This window comes from Theropithecus gelada, chromosome 15 (genome assembly GCF_003255815.1).
Source record: "Theropithecus gelada isolate Dixy chromosome 15, Tgel_1.0, whole genome shotgun sequence".
NCBI lineage: Eukaryota > Metazoa > Chordata > Mammalia > Primates > Cercopithecidae > Theropithecus > Theropithecus gelada.
This window is the reverse complement of record NC_037683.1, coordinates 4758853-4775847: the sequence shown is the minus strand read 5'-3', so window position 1 is coordinate 4775847 and position 16995 is coordinate 4758853. Positions and strand designations below refer to the sequence as shown.

Genomic DNA, 16995 nt, shown 5'->3' with positions numbered 1-16995 from the left:
ATATTGGCTGAAAAATTTCCAAATTGGATAATATTATAAACCCACAGATCCAAAAAGCTCCACAAACCACAAACACAAGAAACAGGAAGAAAACAACACCAGGGAACATTATAATCAAATTGCTTAAAACCAGCAATGAAGAGAAAAATCTAAACACAGAGAGAAGGGCTGAATGACCTACAGGAGCCCGAAGGTAAGAATAACGGCAGACCCCTTGCTGGAGACAATGAGAGCCAGGAGACAGTGGAGTGGTGTCTCTTGAGTACTAAAAAAAGAAAGGCCATCAACCTGGAACGTCCAATCCAGAAAAAGAAAAAAAAAAAAAAACCCTTCCAAAATGAAGGGGAGATGAAGAGCAGCATTTACACTGTCTCCTTTTCTAGACTTGTCCAGGGGACAGGGCCCAAAACTCAGCTCCTTCTCAGACACACAGGTCTGGACCTACCACTGTGGATTCTGATTTTCTCACTGGGTTTGGGTCCTAACCTGAGCCATGGTGACAACATCTAAGCGGCCAGTCTGGGGGGCTCCCTGCTCAGCCTTCAATCTCACAAAACCCAGCTTCAAGGCGCCTCCCTGGGAGCCAGACAGCGGGAGGTGCTTTGCTCGTGGGGGACTGGGTAGAGTCAGGCTTGTCTTGTGAGAGGCAGGGTTGAGGAAGCAGCAGCTCCTCAGGGCCTCTCCCCCGGGGACCCCAGTCCCTTGGGCCCAGGCCCTTCAGAGGGAGCATGGGGTGGAACAAGGCACAGGGTGGGGTGCGAGGCACGTTCTGCACACCAACCCTGACCCTTATGCATCCTTACCCGTCACCACAAGAGTGTGAAAACAAAAGAGACGTGCAATTTTTTTTTAGAAAAAACAACAAGCCAAAAAATATATAATGTCTATTTTAGCTGTTCACAAGGTTACAGGCAGTTTCCATGGCTACAGCTGTGCACTGCATGTGCTAGGGTGAGGAGGTGGGGCTCTCCTTAACCCAACAGTTGGGACACTTGGACAATTTCGGCCCGGGAGCCAGGCACCTGCTGCTGGCAGGAGAGAATGGGGGAGGGAGGGAGGGAGGGAGAGAGAAAGGGAGGGAGAGAGAGAGGGACTGCTCTCCCAGGACTGTGATGTCGGTGGTGAATTAGAATAACACGCTCGTGCTCCTCGGCCCACTGTAGTTTTGGTTGAGTTCTTGGGTCTATATCTCCCCGGAGAGAGCAGCCTGAGAGTTAGGGACAGGAGTCCTTATCTTATTTCACAGGTGGGGCACTGGGGACAGGGACCTGAGGCACCAGCAAACAGGTGCCAAATGAACACCTGGGCTGCTGGTTCATGTGCCTGTCACTCAGGGCTCCTTTCAATGTCCCCTCTCAGGCTGCTCAGAGGTGCCCTGAGATCTCTACCCCCATGAGGGAGAGCCCAGGGCAGATGGAGGGGAAGGGTGCCAGCCTGCCCCTGCTGGATGCAGGCAGCACCCCCTCCCCCAGGGGCCTTCCCCCTTCCCTGTGAGTGACCCTCGAACCTGTGCCCTGGGGGCACCTTCCACCTGGTCTGAGCCCTGCAATTTCAGCTTTGTCTCCTACCCTCCTCCTGTCCTGCCTCTGGGCTGTAGCCATTCTGGCCTTTAAATGCCTCACCTGCACAGAGTTCGCCTCTGCCTCCTGGCCTTTGCACACACTGCTCCATCGACCCAGAACTTCCATCCACTCCTTGCATGGTCAGGTCAGGCTCCTGCTCAGCTCTCAGCTCAGACGTGACTTCGCGGAAGCTTTGCTGCCCTCCCAGGCCTCCTCTGGGTTCCCCTTCTCAGCACAGGGTACTGCATTGTGCCACAAAGGGAACCTGGGTCCTGGGACCCCACTGCAAGCCTGACAGCAGCTGAAGCCGGTGTCTGTGTGTTTGCCTGTGTGTGTGTCTGTGAATGTGTGTCTGTGTATCTGTGTCTGTGGGTGTCTGAGTCTATGTGTGTCAATGTGTAAAGGGTGTGTGTATGTGTGCATATGTGTATGTCTGTGTGCATGTGTTGAGTGTGTGCATGTGTGTTTCTCTGTATGCATGTATGTGTCTGTGTACATGTGTGAATATGTGTGCATGTATCTGCATGCATGTATGTGTGTGTGCCTGTGTGTGAGTTGTGTTTGTGTATATGTGTGCGTGTCAGTGTGCATGTGTATCTGTGCATGTGTTCATGTGTGTGAAAGCGTGTGCATGTGTAAGCATGCACATGTGTATGTGTGCATGTGTGTGGTCTGTATGCATGTACAAGTGTGTTTTTGTGCATGTGTGTGTGCATGTGGTCTGTGTGCATGTGTGTATATGTGCATGAATGTGTGTCTGTGTACGAGTGTGTGTGCATGTGTGTGCATGTGTGTGCTAGTGTCTGTGTGCATGTGTATGCATGTGCAAGTGTGGGTGTGGTCTGTGTGCATGTGTGTGTCTGTGAATGTATGTGTGAGTGTGGTCTGTGTGCATGTGTGTGTGTGTGTATGCATATGTGTGTGTGCATACGTGAGTGTGAGCGTGTGGCCTGTGTGCATGTGTGCATGCGTGTCTGTGTGCGTGTGTGTGTGTCTCTGCATATGTGTGTGTGTGGTCTGTGTGCATGTGCAAGTGTGAGTTTGTGTGTGCACGTGTGTGTGGGTCTGTGTGCATGTGAACTTTGTGCATGTGTGCGTGTGCATGTGTGGTGTATATGTGTGCATGTGTGTGAATGTGTGTGCATGAATATGAGTCTGTGTGCATGTGTGTGTGGGAATGTGGTCTGTGTGCATATGTGTATGTGTCCATGTGTGAGTGCGGTCTGTGTGCAGGTGTGTGAGTGCGGTCTGTGTGCGTATGTGTGTGTTTGAGTGTGTGTGTAGTGCTGAGGGTGGATGAAGAGCAGCATGCAGGGGCAAAGGTAGAGTCCAGCAGCCTGGCCCATCCCAAAGAGACTGGCTGGCCCACATGGCAGCCGGGGCAGGGGCATGTGCCATGGTACCCCTGTTTCCCTGTGGGGTCACCCACTCTCAGTTCAGTGGAGCCCAGGGCACCTGGCACTTACGAGGGAAGCCCCAGATGGCCCCTGCAGCTGGGCCTCTAGATTCCTGCAGTTCATTTGAAGCTGGGCCCAGCTTGTTCCCTGGAGTTGTAGATGGGGTCTGCAGTGGGATGGGGTGGGAGCAGGGGTGAAACCAGAGGGTAAAAGGATGGGTGGAAGCCCAGGGAGTGATGGGGCTTGAGGAGAGGTTGGTCTAAGCTCCTGGAGTCACAGCCTCCCACAATCTTAAAGCCACATTTGAGAGTCTTAGAAAATCAGAACATGCAACCAGTGGCGGCTCAGAATCTGAGACTCCTTTCCTCTTAGGTTCAGAAGGGACTTCGGAAGATAACTGGTGTCATCGCACGCTCAGTGAACAATCGCAGACGCCCCCTAACCCCCTCTTCCCCTCGCAAATAACAATTCATCCAAGGCCATTAACTCAACTCTCCCTTGGTAGGGGGTAGACGGGTGCTTCATTGCCTCGAGCTCCTCGCTGAACTCCAGACATTTTGTGTCTCCCTGAGGTCACCCCAAGTTCTCTCCCAAGTACCAGCCATGAGGACCCCTGGGAGGGCCCTACCCACCTGCAAGCTGTCTGAGAGCAGGGCCTCAGAGGGCAGCAGGGCCTGTGAGCTGACAACCCTTCATCCATTCCTCACTCTCATTCACTCCTCCTGGAGCCCTGACCACCCACTGCCCCGTACTAGGCACAGGGGTTACAAAGACCCACCGGGCCCCCTTCCTGAGCCTCTGAGCTCTCTGGGCAGGGCGCGCCTTTGGAGCCAACTCAGCCATTCTGTTATAACTTGTGCGGTAACTCCGCTGCCCTGAGCAGTCTTTGACCAAGGCTTCGGCAAAGACCCCGCCTGGAGCAATTTTTTAACATTAATTTTCCTTTTTAAAGAAATTGGGCTCAGCCATTTTTAAACGAGCGGAGGCGTGCTATTGAAAGGGTCTGCGTTGCAGATGAGAGGATTTTTAGAAACTGGTCGTGCTGTCAATACAAGTAGCAGCATTAACCTCAGGGGCCTGGCCAGGCGAGACCCACCCCCTCTGGAGTTCCCTTCCGATGACTGAAGCCCCCGTAACTGGAGAACCACGGGTGCCACACGGGTCAGACGCAGCGGCCCCCCGGATTGCTCCCACACGCCGGCTCGCCTCCCATTTCTGGAACACTGCAAGTCCCTTCTTCCCTGCGGACATTTTGCTGCTTTTGAACATTTGAGGGAAGACTTTGACGGGAAACCAGATGCCGTCTCTGTCCCTAACCATGGGGTGCCTTGGTCCGGGGGAGCCACAGCCACACAAAACACCCAGCCATCTGACCACCATGGCGTCAGGGCACGTCTCGGAAGGGCTGACTAAAGCTGGGACCTGGCACTGGCCAGGAGGTCCTTCAGGCAGAGAGGGGAGTAGGTGGGAGGAGCCTCAGGGAGGAAGGGACTCTGAGGGTTCCAGAAACAGGCAGTAGACAGCACACGGAGTACCGCAGGGGGGACCAGCAGGGAAGCTGGGGGCTGGCAGGGTCTGTCCTGTGTGGGGCTCCACGGGCTGCACCGGGGCTGGGTTCTATCCTCAGCTGGGAATGATTTTAAGCAGGGTTTGAACCCTGCCACACACACACACACACACACACACACACACACACACAGAGGGAGTTTTAGCACTGCCACAGGGCCACTTGGCAGGCCTTGCCTCCAGCCATGCCCAAGACCCCGCAATATAACAAGTTCCATCTGCCACACTTCTACCTGGGCCTGGGATCTCCCATGGATGACGATGGATGAGTCCTCATCACTCTGAAAGCAGGAAAGAGCCAGGCCCAGTTTCATAGACCAGGAAACTAGGGCACAGAGAGGTTCAGTAACATGCCTACGCTCACCAGCTGGAAGAGTTCGAATCCAGCTGGTGGGGTTGGGCTATGGGGTCCCACGCTTGCGACTGTTCAGAGCATCTGACTGGTTCTGTGGACGTGCCCTCCCTGCTCCTCCCTCCCCCTGCTTCCGTCCACCAGTGCTACCCCCTCCCCTTCTGGCGCCTGGGCAATGATAGGCGTTTTCCCAGGAAGAGAAGGGCCAGCAGTGAACAGGACGGCACAGCCCAGGGGTGACAAAAAAGACCACACGAGTGATTGTTCAAGACTCTGCGTTGGCCGGGCGCGGTGGCTCAAGCCTGTCATCCCAGCACTTTGGGAGGTCGAGACGGGCGGATCACGAGGTCAGGAGATCGAGACCATCCTGGCTAACACGGTGAAACCCCGTCTCTACTAAAAAAAATACAAAAAACTAGCCGGGCAAGGTGGCGGGCACCTGTAGTCCCAGCTACTCGGGAGGCTGAGGCAGGAGAATGGCGTAAACCCAGGAGGCGGAGCTTGCAGTGAGCTGAGATCCGGCCACTGCACTCCAGCCTGGGCCACAGAGCGAGACTCCGTCTCAAAAAAAAAAAAAAAACAAACAAAAAAACAAACAAACAAACAAACAAAAACAAAAAAAAAAGACTCTGTGTTGGAAAACAATTTTTTTTTTTTTTGAAATAGAGATCTGTTCAGTAATTAGAGGGAACTCTCATGTGGGAAGTTCCACGAAGGTAAAATTAAAGTTGACTACATTTTTAATTTTGTAAATGGGTTCATACAGAGGCAGGAGGTTTCTGCATAATAAGTGTTTAACCAAACAAACTCTAAACACAGGTAAATACCAGAAGCTCACAGTCGACAATGTTGCAGAGAAGCTGATATTTTTCTAGTAAAATATTGGACGCTCTTTTCTGCCTTCCTTTGAATCAGAATTGAATCATTATATCCCAGAATCAGCCCTCTTAAAGCAGTGGCTAGTTTTGAACCGTTTAGAGGGGAGACCTGAGATGGGATTCTGGCCCTAAATATGGGCTCTCCTTTCAGCGGAGTCTGCTGGGCTCCAGGGCAGAGGAGGGGCCAGCGCAAGACGTTGGCCCAGGGAGAAAGGGCACCTGGGGTGGGTGGGTGCTCGCCTTCGGATTGGGAAAATGAACATCTTTATTTTGCCTTAGTAAAGTTCCCTAATGAATCAAGTGAGACTGCATTTGCCAACGCCAACTGGAGGACTCGAAAACAGGATGTAAACATGACATTTCAAACACAAAGGTGAGGCCCTTGACAAATGCTATAGAGAAACCATTCCCAGACGCCTCCCCACCTGCTGCTGTGGGTCCAATGCATCCCCAGCGCGTCCCACCGCAGCGGGCCTTTTCCTCCAGAGCCTCAGATCACTCTTGGCAAAATAATCAGAGCTAACGCTAGGGGGATGCATTGGCAGGAACCGCAGAGGGTCTGCATGGCTGGTGAGCGGAGTGGAGACCAGGGATGAGAGTCGGGGGACAGCACGCGGGAAAAGCAACCCCAGCCACAATGCAGCTTGGAAAGCTAAAAGCCAATGAGATGACAGGGAAGTGGCCCAGCCTGTTCTCTCCCACCCTCAAAGGGAGTAGAGGAAATTCAGGGGCATCTTTAGCGGGGCCACCGCTCATTAGCCAAAGTCGACAGACTAGTCCTCCTGCCTCCTGGTGATGACAGGAGACCCCATGTCTATGCCACACCGACTCCTTCCTGCTCCATACTCGTCCTTCAGGGCTTAGCTTAAGCCCCACCTCCAGGAAGCCTTCCCTGCCTGCTCCAGCCCAGGGCATACGTTCCTTCGAATCTGGGTACCTGCTACCTTGCACCCATCTTCTAATCCATGGACAGCTGCTTTTGCATTGCTATTTCTTTTCTTTTCTTTGTTGGTTTTTTTTTTTTGTGTGTGTGGGGGGGACACAGAGTCTCACTCTGTCACCCAGACTGGAGTGCAGTGGTGTGATCTTGGCTCACTGTAACCTCCGCCTCGCAGGTTCAAGCAATTGCCATGCCTCAGCCTCCTGAGTACCTGGGATTACAGGCGCACGCCACCACACCTGGCTCTTTTTTTGTGTTTTTATTAGAGACGGGGTTTCACCATGTTGGCCAGGCTGGTCTCAAACTCCTGACTTCAAGTGATCCGCCTGCCTTGGCCTCCCAAAGTGCTGGGATTACAGGCGTGAGCCACTGCGCCCGGCCTATTTATTTCTATTCACACTGCACATCCCTCGTCCAACTACGAAATCCTTCCCTGCAGTGATTACTTGAGTGGACGAGTATATAAAATGAACACACACAAAACATAAAACCTGTGGATGGCCTACGTGACTGTTTACTGATAGGGGTCCAGGTCAATCAATGACAGACTAGGGTGTCGACACGCAGACACAACCAAGACCTGTGAAGTCAAAGGACAGGGAAGAACACACACAGACTGGTCCCTCGGTGGTGCCCGGTGTGGCTGACACCCACGTCACTGACACAGCCGAGCACTGGGGGGCAGGCCACACCCAGGAAACCGGGGGCTTCTACTTTGTGTAAAAACAACCAACCAACCAACCAACCAACGAACAAAAGCTGAATAGCTTGGCTTTTCTCTTACCGCAAGCATGTATTTCTTTTATTCAAACACCCTTTAATATATGACGTTAAATATATAAGGAACATGAAGGAGACAATCACCCTTGCTTTATGCAAATAGAACCTCTTTTCTGCTGTGGTGGGTGGTGAGTCTCAAACTCCACGGAACACAGGAATCACCTGGGGGCTGGTTACAACAGGTCTGGGGGCCTGGGAACCTGCATTTCTCAGCTGCTGCTGCTGGTCCTCAAACCCCATCTGGAGTAGCCCAATTTCAGATTGATGTCTATAAGGTAGTGCAGCCAAATACAGCAAATGCAAATGAGGATGATTACAAAAGAGAGAGGACGGTTCTCCAGGGACCCGGGACCTGCCAGCAGGCCCAGCTCCCAGACAGGGCCAGCCTGTTGCATGCAGAAACTGTGGACCTGCTCATGAGAAACAGAGATGGAGGTGGCGATGGTTATGCCTGTGTGTGAACACTGAGGTCAGGAGCCAAGGCCGCCCCACAGTGTGGGGTTGGCCTGTTTGCCGGGTGCAGTCCGAGGCCTGTGGGCCCTGAGGCCACCTCACAGCAGAGCCAGGAAGTGAGCACGGGTCAGGGTTGCGTGGGGTGCACCTGGCACCTGGCTCGGCCGGGCCTGGGCTCTTCTCCCGGTCTGCTGGCTGGGAGGTAAGCTGGCACATCTGAGGCGGATGTAATGATTGCCATTTTATGAATGAAGAACCTGGGGCCCAGAGAGGCTGAGTAACCTCATGAGGGACACACAGCTTGGATGGAAACACGGCGCTGCTTAGCTACAGAAGCTGTGCTCTTGTCCACTCAGCCACACTGCCACCCTCAGTAGCCAGGGAATGTGGTGGACGAGGTGGCAGCCCCGGGAGCCTGGCTTGTTTTGGGGCCTCTGTCCCAGTCCCTGCCCAGCCTCCACTGGAGCCTCCCAGCTGGTGCAGCCTTCTTCCACCTCTGCCACCTGGGAAAACTGAGCACAAAGGCAGAGGTGACTAGCTCAGTCCGGCAGGGACCCACTCCCACAGGCACGGTTCCCTGAGGGCTGGGAGCGCCCAGAGCACAGGCGGTAACATCCAGCCCAGTGGAATGACGGCTCTGACACTGAGCTGCTGCTGAGATAACAGTCCTCCCCCAGGTCCCTGGGGCCGCATCCTCACTGCCTACACGTGGCCCATCCCGAGTGTCCGGCACTGCCTGAGCCTGACTTAAGGGAGTAGTATAGGAGTGACATTTGGGCAGTCTTAGGCCATCTCCCATCACCCCAACACAAACATCCAGCCCCCCACATGCTTGTCACTTGCCCTCTTCTTACCACCCTGGTCCAGGCCCCCATTGTTTCCCTTCCTCCCCAGCTTCCTGCCTGCAGGGCTCCCTCTCCAAGTCATTCCCCATGGTGCAGCCAGAGAGGGTCCCTAAAGGTCAGAGGTGACCGTGTCCCTCGAGGCTCACAGGCCCTGGTTCCTGTGGACTTTGGCGGAAAGTCCAACCACTGAGCAGGGCTTACAAGCCTGGTGGAATTGGACCCCACCTGCCTCTCCGGCCTCCTCCTTCACTGATGAGGCCCCAGGGAAGGAGGAGGCACAATCTCCATTTTCCAGCCCAAGAGCTTCAGATCCAGGGTTCCACAGCCAGAAAGCAGCAAAGCCGGGCTTTGAACTCTACCTCCACCAGCCCACATCACCCCAGGGGCAACAGGATTCCTTCCTCCCTCAAGCAACCCCCAGCAAGCGGGGATTGGGCCAAGGCCTGCGGGAGGATTCGGCAGTGGAGGGAGGGAGCTGGCAAACACTGAGGCCTCAGAACTCATCAAATCCCCTCTAGAGCAAATCCAAAAGGACTGAGACACTGCAAGAAGGACCAGCGCCAAGTGTGGCAGCAGCTGGTAGAGAAGCCCCCCAGCCCCACCCTGGCCTCTGTAGGGTGGGCCCCGGGACCACATGCTCTCGGTGTCCAAAAGCCTTTCGGCCGGGCTCACAGTTGCCCTGGTGTCCCATGTGCCAGCAGGGAAGGCAGGGGCACCCTCCTTTTTGCAGATGGGGATGTGGAGTGATGTGCCCGTGGTCTGGCCTGGAATCCACTCTCTCTGCCACACAAATTGCCATTTTACTGACACATAGATCAGGACTTGCTACTCTGAAGAGGGAAGTGGCAGTGGGGCCAGGAGCTGAGTGGAGGACAGAACAAGGGCCCGGCTGCTACTCTGCCTCCCCTCCTGCTCCGAGAGTTTAGAGTCAGAGGTAATTGACTGAGATGAAATAAATCTCTCCCCTCCAGAGTGCTGTAATTATTCTTCGCTGGAACCGGCTGCCATGAGGCTGCAGAGGCAGGCCCACGTGGCAGGAGCCAGAGGTCTCACTGCAGGAGTGGGTCCCGGTGCTGTGAAGCCTCAGCCAGAACCAGCACCAGAAAAGTCAGGAATATAGAGCCAGCCCCTAAATATACAAAACAGGGGTGATCACATGAGTAGGGAGTAGGGTTGGCAGGGATTGGGGGCTTGGACTCCGGTCAGTACGAAGATTTCAAAACCGCTCTGCACCCCCTCAATACCATGGCAAAAAGGGAGGAACTGCACTCCTCTCAGCTTCCATACTCCATCCAGGGCTTAGACGAACACAACTGCAATGGCTCAGAGGGGACATTAAATGATCCACCCCGTAATTTTGTCGATGGGAGACTGAGGTCTAGAGAGGAAAGTGACTTGCCCAAGGTCACCCAGAAAGGTGGACAGAACTCAGCAGATGAGTCCCGACTTCTCCACCTGTGCCTACCTTTCCCCAGGCGCCCTTGTTCATGTTTGCTGATAGTACCGGCATGACAGACGTGTGTTGGGGACTCCAGCCTCAAGGGTAGGAAGAGCTCTGTGGGGCTCCTTTACCTACTTGCTGGAGAGGGGAGGCTGGAGAAGCTGCAACACCTCTGTGTACCAGGATTCTGAGTGGTGTTGGCAGGTCCTGAGAGTCCAGCAGTGCACCCTGGAGCTCCCACTCCCTCCCCCTGCAACTGGGGCACTGAGGCTGGGAGCCTGTGGATCCTTCCCAGACCCCCAAATCCTTCAGGAGCCATTTCCAAGCTTTCTGAGTAAGTCCACACAAGCCAGCCCCGTTGGAAACTCAGCTGATAGGGAACCCAAAACCCAGCTGGATCCAGGGTACACAGACTGCCCTGTCGGTCTTTTTCATCGTGTCGTGCAGATGCTCAACGAACTGCCAGCAAGTGCAAGACCAAATGAACAAAACCCCACATTTCCTGGGTCCCCAAGCCTTAGGGTGAGATTTCTTCACAAGCCGCCAGCACCTAAGCTGTTTAGGAAGCTTGCAGTCAGTGCACCAAGAGTTAAAACCAACCCTTGCCCAGCCCAGGAAGTGCTGGTTCTCACCTTTTCAGGTGGGTAGAGCCCTGGTCACCTCCACTCCACTCTATTCTATAAGAGGGAGAAGGTGGGAAGATGGGCAAAGGTGCTTTCCCAGCAACCCTGAACTTTTTTGGGGTTGGCAATTACTGCTCTCCCCAGAAGCCCTGAAGAGCCTGGGCTGGCAGGGGCTGAGGGAAATGCAGGGGAGAAGGCTGGCAGGGTGGCTCCCTGGCTCTCCTGAGCTCCCACTTCCTGGGGAAGGTGCCAGGATGAATGCTGAGGCTCAGGCCTCAAGGATACTCCCTTTACCCTGCAGGAGGTTTCATGAACTTGACCCTTGAGTTTCTTGTGTCAGAGCCACCGGGGCTGCTACAGGACACACACATTAGCAGGATCACTTGTGCCCAGGCAGTCCCTGGCCGTAGGAGGACAGGACATGAGTGGGGTAAGACAGTGGAGTCCGGAGGACCCATGTCGAATATCTCTTGGGTTTTTGATGTGTACAGTCTTTTCCTTTCTGGCCGAGGAAACCCAGTGTCAATCAGGCACCCCCCACCTGTCACTGAAGCAGAGATTCCTAACAGACAAAGGTGTGAGGTGGTGGTGAGAGAGGCTGGCATGTTTGAGGCCAGCTCCACTACTTCCCCACTCTGTGACCTTGGGTAAGAGACCAAACTTCTCTAAGAATCAGTTTCTGCATCTGTGAAGTGGGGCCAAGGCCCCTTTCTTGTGGGTGTTGGGTGAATGGGATGGGATGAAAATGCAGCACCAGCTCTGGCAGAAGGCAAAGCTTAACAAATAAGTCTTTGCTCTTGGCAGGAAAAGAAGGGGGCCAGGTTTCCAGTGGGCTCTTCTGGGAAACTTTCCCTCCCCACTGCCCCCTCGCCCCCAGGCCACTGTTCCGAGGGAAATGAAGCCTCCCTTCCTAAAGTGGGTCCCCCGCCTCTCCCTAGGCCCTCGTGCCCACCTGGGTCTCAGTCTCCTCCTCAGGGAGGAGGGTGGAAACCAGGGGATGGGTGACACCAGCTGGGTCAGGGGACCTGGTGCGAGGCAGCCGGGGCAGGCTGCAGTTGGCACTCTGGACGAGTGGGCACCCCGCTGGAGCTTTCCAGCCTGCATCTTCTGCCCCACACCCCGTGACCCGCGGCCCTTACCTTGAAGCAAGGGAACGGCGCTGCCCCGGCCGCGAGGACTTGGGCGCACGTGACGGGGCGGGCGGGCGTCCGTCCCGGGCAGGGCGCAGCTAGCGGCGGCCGCTCATGCCCAGGCCACGGCGGTGGCGCCTGGTGGGGCTGGGCGGGCGAGGCGAGCGCTGAGAGGCCCTGGAGGCCCCCGGGGAGGCGACTGCGTGCCCGGGGGGGCACCCCTGCCAGCTCCGCGCTGCGGCCGCGACTCCGGACGCCCGGGCTGGCTCCCTGCGAGCGGCACGCGCGGCTCCAGCCTGGTTCCGAGCGCAGGGCGCGCGCTGGCGGGGAGGGCGCGCGCCCGAGTCTGGCGGGGAGCGCGCGTCACCGGCCCGCGCGCGCAGTCGTCGGGGGATGCCGGGTGCGGCCCGGGGAGCTGTCCCTGGTGCTGACGGCTCGTCCGCTCTCGCCGGGGCCGCGCGACCTCCTGGAGGCCTGGGGGCGCCCCCAACCCGGCCCGCGCCCAAGCGGTGCTCCCTCTGCTCTCCGCCTGTTCTTGGGGCGTTCCGGCTTCCACAACGTTGGGATCTGGAGTCAGGCCGAAGCTGCTGCTTATCCACAGTGGGGCAAGTGCCTTACCCTGGTTGAGCGGCTGGTTCTTATCTTTAAAATGGGGAGTTAACACCAGCACCTTTAGGGCTGGTCTGAGAACGAAATCCGATGATGTTTCGAGGCCCGGCACACCATAAGTGCTTAATAAATGCTCGCCTTTGTTACTATTTATTTCCCTTCTCTGAGTTAGCAATCCTGGAGCAATTGAGAGGAGGGGCAGGGCTTAGTCTGCTCCCCGTGGGAGGGTGTTTGGGGCATGGCGGCTGCCTTTGGATCTCTCCCACATCCACGGGGGAGGGGAGCAGATCCTTTCTCCCTGACCCCAAAGCACAGAGCTAGGACCAACGGCTAGACGTTAAAGCAAGGCAAACTTGGGCTGGGTACGAGGGAGACCTTTCTGACCTAAGGCTCCTACTCCTGAGAGGAGTACCCCAGGAGGCATTACCCCGTTTCTGCAGGTCCTCGAACTGAGGCTGCAGTCATAGGGACCCTGAACGGAGAGAAATCTGGTGTTAAAAATGTCAGGAAGGCTTTTGTGTTAGAACATGTACAGCACTCAGAGCTGTGCCTGGTAGGAAAGCACCATATAAATATGTGATTTTTTTTTTTTGAGACATATCACTCTGTCACCTGGGCTAGCGTGCAGTGGCATGATCTCAGCTCACTGCAACCTCCACTTCGTAGGTTCAAGTGATTCTCCTGCCTCAGCCTCCTGAATAGCTGGGATTACAGGCGTGCATCACGACACCTGGGTTATTTTTTTGTTTTTTTTTTTTGTTTGTTTGTTTTTTTTTTGAGACAGAGTCTTGCTCTGTCACCCAGGCTGGAGCGCAGTGGCTGGACCTCAGCTCACTGCAAGCTCCGCCTCCCGGGTTTACGCCATTCTCCTGCCTCAGCCTCCCGAGTAGCTGGGACTATAGGTGTCCGCCACCTCGCCCGGCTAGTTTTTTGTATTTTTTAGTAGAGAGGAGGTTTCACCGTGTTAGCCAGGATGGTCTCGATCTCCTGACCTCGTAATCTGCCCGTCTCGGCCTCCCAAAGTGCTGGGATTACAGGCTTGAGCCACCGCGCCCGGCATTTTTTGTATTTTTAGTGCAGATGGGGTTTTGCCACGTTGGCCAGGCTGGTCTTGAACTCCTGACCTCAAGTGATCTGCCCGCCTCGGCCTCCCAAAGTGTTGGGATTACAGGCATGAGCCACCACGCCTGGCCTTAAATGTGTGCTTGCATTATGATCGACCTTTAAGTTCTCTATAAAAAACATCATGGTAGTAACCATAACCTTGCTTCACCCCCATTCTAGACATGAGAATGCTGAGGACAGACAGAAGAGTAAAGTGCTGGGAGTCCATTTCCCTTTTACAGATGGGCTGAGCACAGATGGGTGAGCAACTTGCCCCTGGGCAAGAGAGTGAGTGCTCACACCACACAGACATGCTCCAAATGTCCAGCCTGTTGCCTCCCCTGCTGGGGCCCCAGGCAAGGGCCCCTGCTGAGTTTCTCCAGGCTGGTCATGTCACTTTGACCATAGAGAGTTTTCTTATAGCAAACCAGGCTAGTCCTCCTTTCTCTTAACTAATGGGGAAAGCTGGTCCCCGCCCCCTGCGAGTATCTTGTTCTCTTCCAAGCAGGATAATTAAACATCACCTGCTTCATTTCCTAAGGGACCAGGGGCTGTGTTTGATTCATTAATTAACTGCAAGTAGTACCTGCTCCCACCAGGCACTTGTCTCATGATAAACATCACTCATTATGTGCTTAATGCGTGCCAGACACAAGGCTAAACACCACGCGAGCATTGCCTCATTTAGTCTTCTCAGCAATCCGATGAGATATGGATACTGTCATTACCCTGACTTTGCAGGTGAAAACTTTAGGCTCAACAGCAGCAGACCTGAGGTGGATCTGCCTGATTCCCAAGCCATTGCTCCTAATCCCCTTCTTCCAGTACTTCCACATCTCCCCAACCAGCCCCACCTAGAAAAAAGGATGGTAAACACGGATAGAAATTCCATATAAGGAGAGAGAAAGGCAGAAAGAGAGAGCCAGGAGGAAGAGGCAAACCAGTCAGCCAATCGATGTCCTAGGAGTTGACACAGGAATCCTTTAAATCATCATTTTTAGTCAAAATCCCCATTATGACAACTGAGCAACTTGTTTTTTATTTAAGAGTTGCAAATGTGTGCCAAGAATTTTAAAAGCAACACCACTACCAAGCCTTGTCTTTATCAACCAGCTCAATGCCCTTCCACTTCTCCCCATGCTGACTTTTTATTCAAACTCTGCAGAATCCTGCAGCTATGGATCTGAGCAGCTGGAAACCTCTGTGGAACCAGCTCAGACTCTGTAGCTCTCAGCCTCTTGACATACTGGTTTCTTTCCCGTGCTGTGCAGAGAGATGTGGTCCTGATGCCTGTGATGACGAAACCTTATTTAAAATGGAGCCCATTTTATTTGAAAGAGGTCTGAATATTACCCACAACATGTACAGTAGATGCCTGCATTACCCTCACTTTACGGAGGGTAACAAAGGGGTGAAGTGACTTGGCCAAGGTCACACAGCCAGCAAAGAGGTGACTACACTGAACAGATTCCATTTGGATCGCAATGCCAGATGGTCACCACCAAACTCGTTATTTATGTGCAAAAGCATGTCCTGATTTTAAGCAAAAACCAATTTCAGAAAATAAAAATGGGTGGGGGGAGAGAAAGACAAGAAAGAGTCTCTGGTCTGACTTTATAAAAACAATTCATCATCAGGATTCCCTAAATAGCAAGTTCTCCTGGTGCGTGCAAAAAAAAAAAAAAAAAAAAGGATCCTAGTTACACGCAGTTCTTTTAGGTGGCCAAAAACAGGTCTGGGGGTGGGAGGAGCGACATTCCGCCGCCGGACTGGTGCTCCATCCACTACAATAAGCTGTTTAGTCGTGTGTCAACCTCAGCCAACGGCAGCTACTCTGTCCCCACCACCAGCATCGTTCCACAACAGAGCTTCATGGATATAACTCAAATTCAACAGATGGCCAAGTTGGTTGAACACCTCCCAACACATTGGTTCATGGGTGGCAGTTTACAAAGGTTCATTTTCCACTTAGGGCAAATGGGGCTTGCGTAAGATCATCCTGACACTATACGAGCAGGACCTCTGTGCGCATCGGTTTCTTGGAGTCAAGTGTGGATAGCCTCATTGCTCAAAGACTTACAGCCTCCTGAAGAAGAGACATCAGCCTTTCTTTCTCTCTGGGGATCTGTACGTGCCCAAGAGGTGCTCATTGGCTGGATATAGAGGAAAAAACAAAACCAGCGGTGGCAGGGAAACCCTGACATTCCAATCATACCTGCACCCCATGCACAGTCCCCCGCACGCTCATATGGTGGGAACGACGTGCTTGGGAACAAAGGATGTGAGCAGCTGCTGTTGATGGCTGACTCTAATTCTACAGAGGCAGAAAGAACAAAGTGCTCGAGGAATAAAGTTTCTGCCAGGATGTGGAGAGTCACGAGAATGATGCCCAAGAGCTTCTCCCGTTCCCTTTCTGGGAACCCTCTGGAAGGGGCGAGCTCGTCATCTCCAGACATGTCTGGGCAGAGGCTGGCTGTCCACTTGCAGCACAGCTGACACCCAGGGACCCCTCGGCATTAGAAGTCTGTGAGATTCCAGAAGGGGCAGCTGCTCACTGGTCTGTGTGGGTGCCCCCCGGCCCCCAGCACCGACCTCCATTCAGCTGCTTGATGGATCTCAGGGCAATGAAAGGGAGTCCGTGTTGGGTTTACCAAGCTCTTCCTCATATTGGTGCCAGGCCAAACTATTGAAGTGGTTGCTGTTTCCACTGGCACGTACTTATGGAAATTACCTGGGCCTTGCGGCAGTTACTAGATTAACCTTTGTTTGGTCTTTGAATTGTTTCCTCCTCTTAGTCTGCAGCCATAAGACGTTCTGCAGTTGATTTGACTGGGCCCAGCGACAGCCCCTTTGATCCGTTTGTGTCACTGAACCTGTGTCCACTCAACTGCAGATGATCTGTGCAGGTCAAGGCCAAGCCCATTTAGAGAAGAGATGAATTTTTAAAAAACAAACTGTTGAGAGATGGGCAACTGCTAGTCACTGTGATTACTCTGTGATGCTGAATAGGCAGAGTGTGCCTCGCATCCCGGGGCTGTTAGATTGGACGTCTTTTAGATGGGACCAGGAGAATGACGAGGCACCAAAGTGTGCAAGAGAGGGTGAGAGGGTTGGGCAACAGAGGGTGCCAGTGGATAGAGTGGGAGGGTGTGTGCGGGCTCAGGTGTGCAACGTGTGGGATGTTTCCATTGCCCTGGTTTGAAAAGACAGCCTCATCTGTGTGAAAAGAAATTACTGGTGGTTTTTAATTACTGCAACATTTTAAAACGTTGTGACAGCAAGCTTGACGTGTTCGTTCTTTAAGAGTCATCGTGG

At 53.9% G+C, this 16995-nt stretch overlaps 1 protein-coding gene across 1 annotated transcript in view; it reads right to left on the bottom strand.

The window, feature by feature from the left end:
* FAM163B (family with sequence similarity 163 member B) overlaps positions 1 to 12756 on the bottom strand; it is a 34916-nt gene extending 22160 nt beyond the window's left edge. The window contains exon 1 of the mRNA XM_025360078.1: positions 11977 to 12756. The gene's annotated coding sequence lies outside the window, so the exon portion shown is untranslated. The remainder of the gene's footprint in view (positions 1 to 11976) is intronic.
* Positions 12757 to 16995: the final 4239 nt, after the last annotated feature.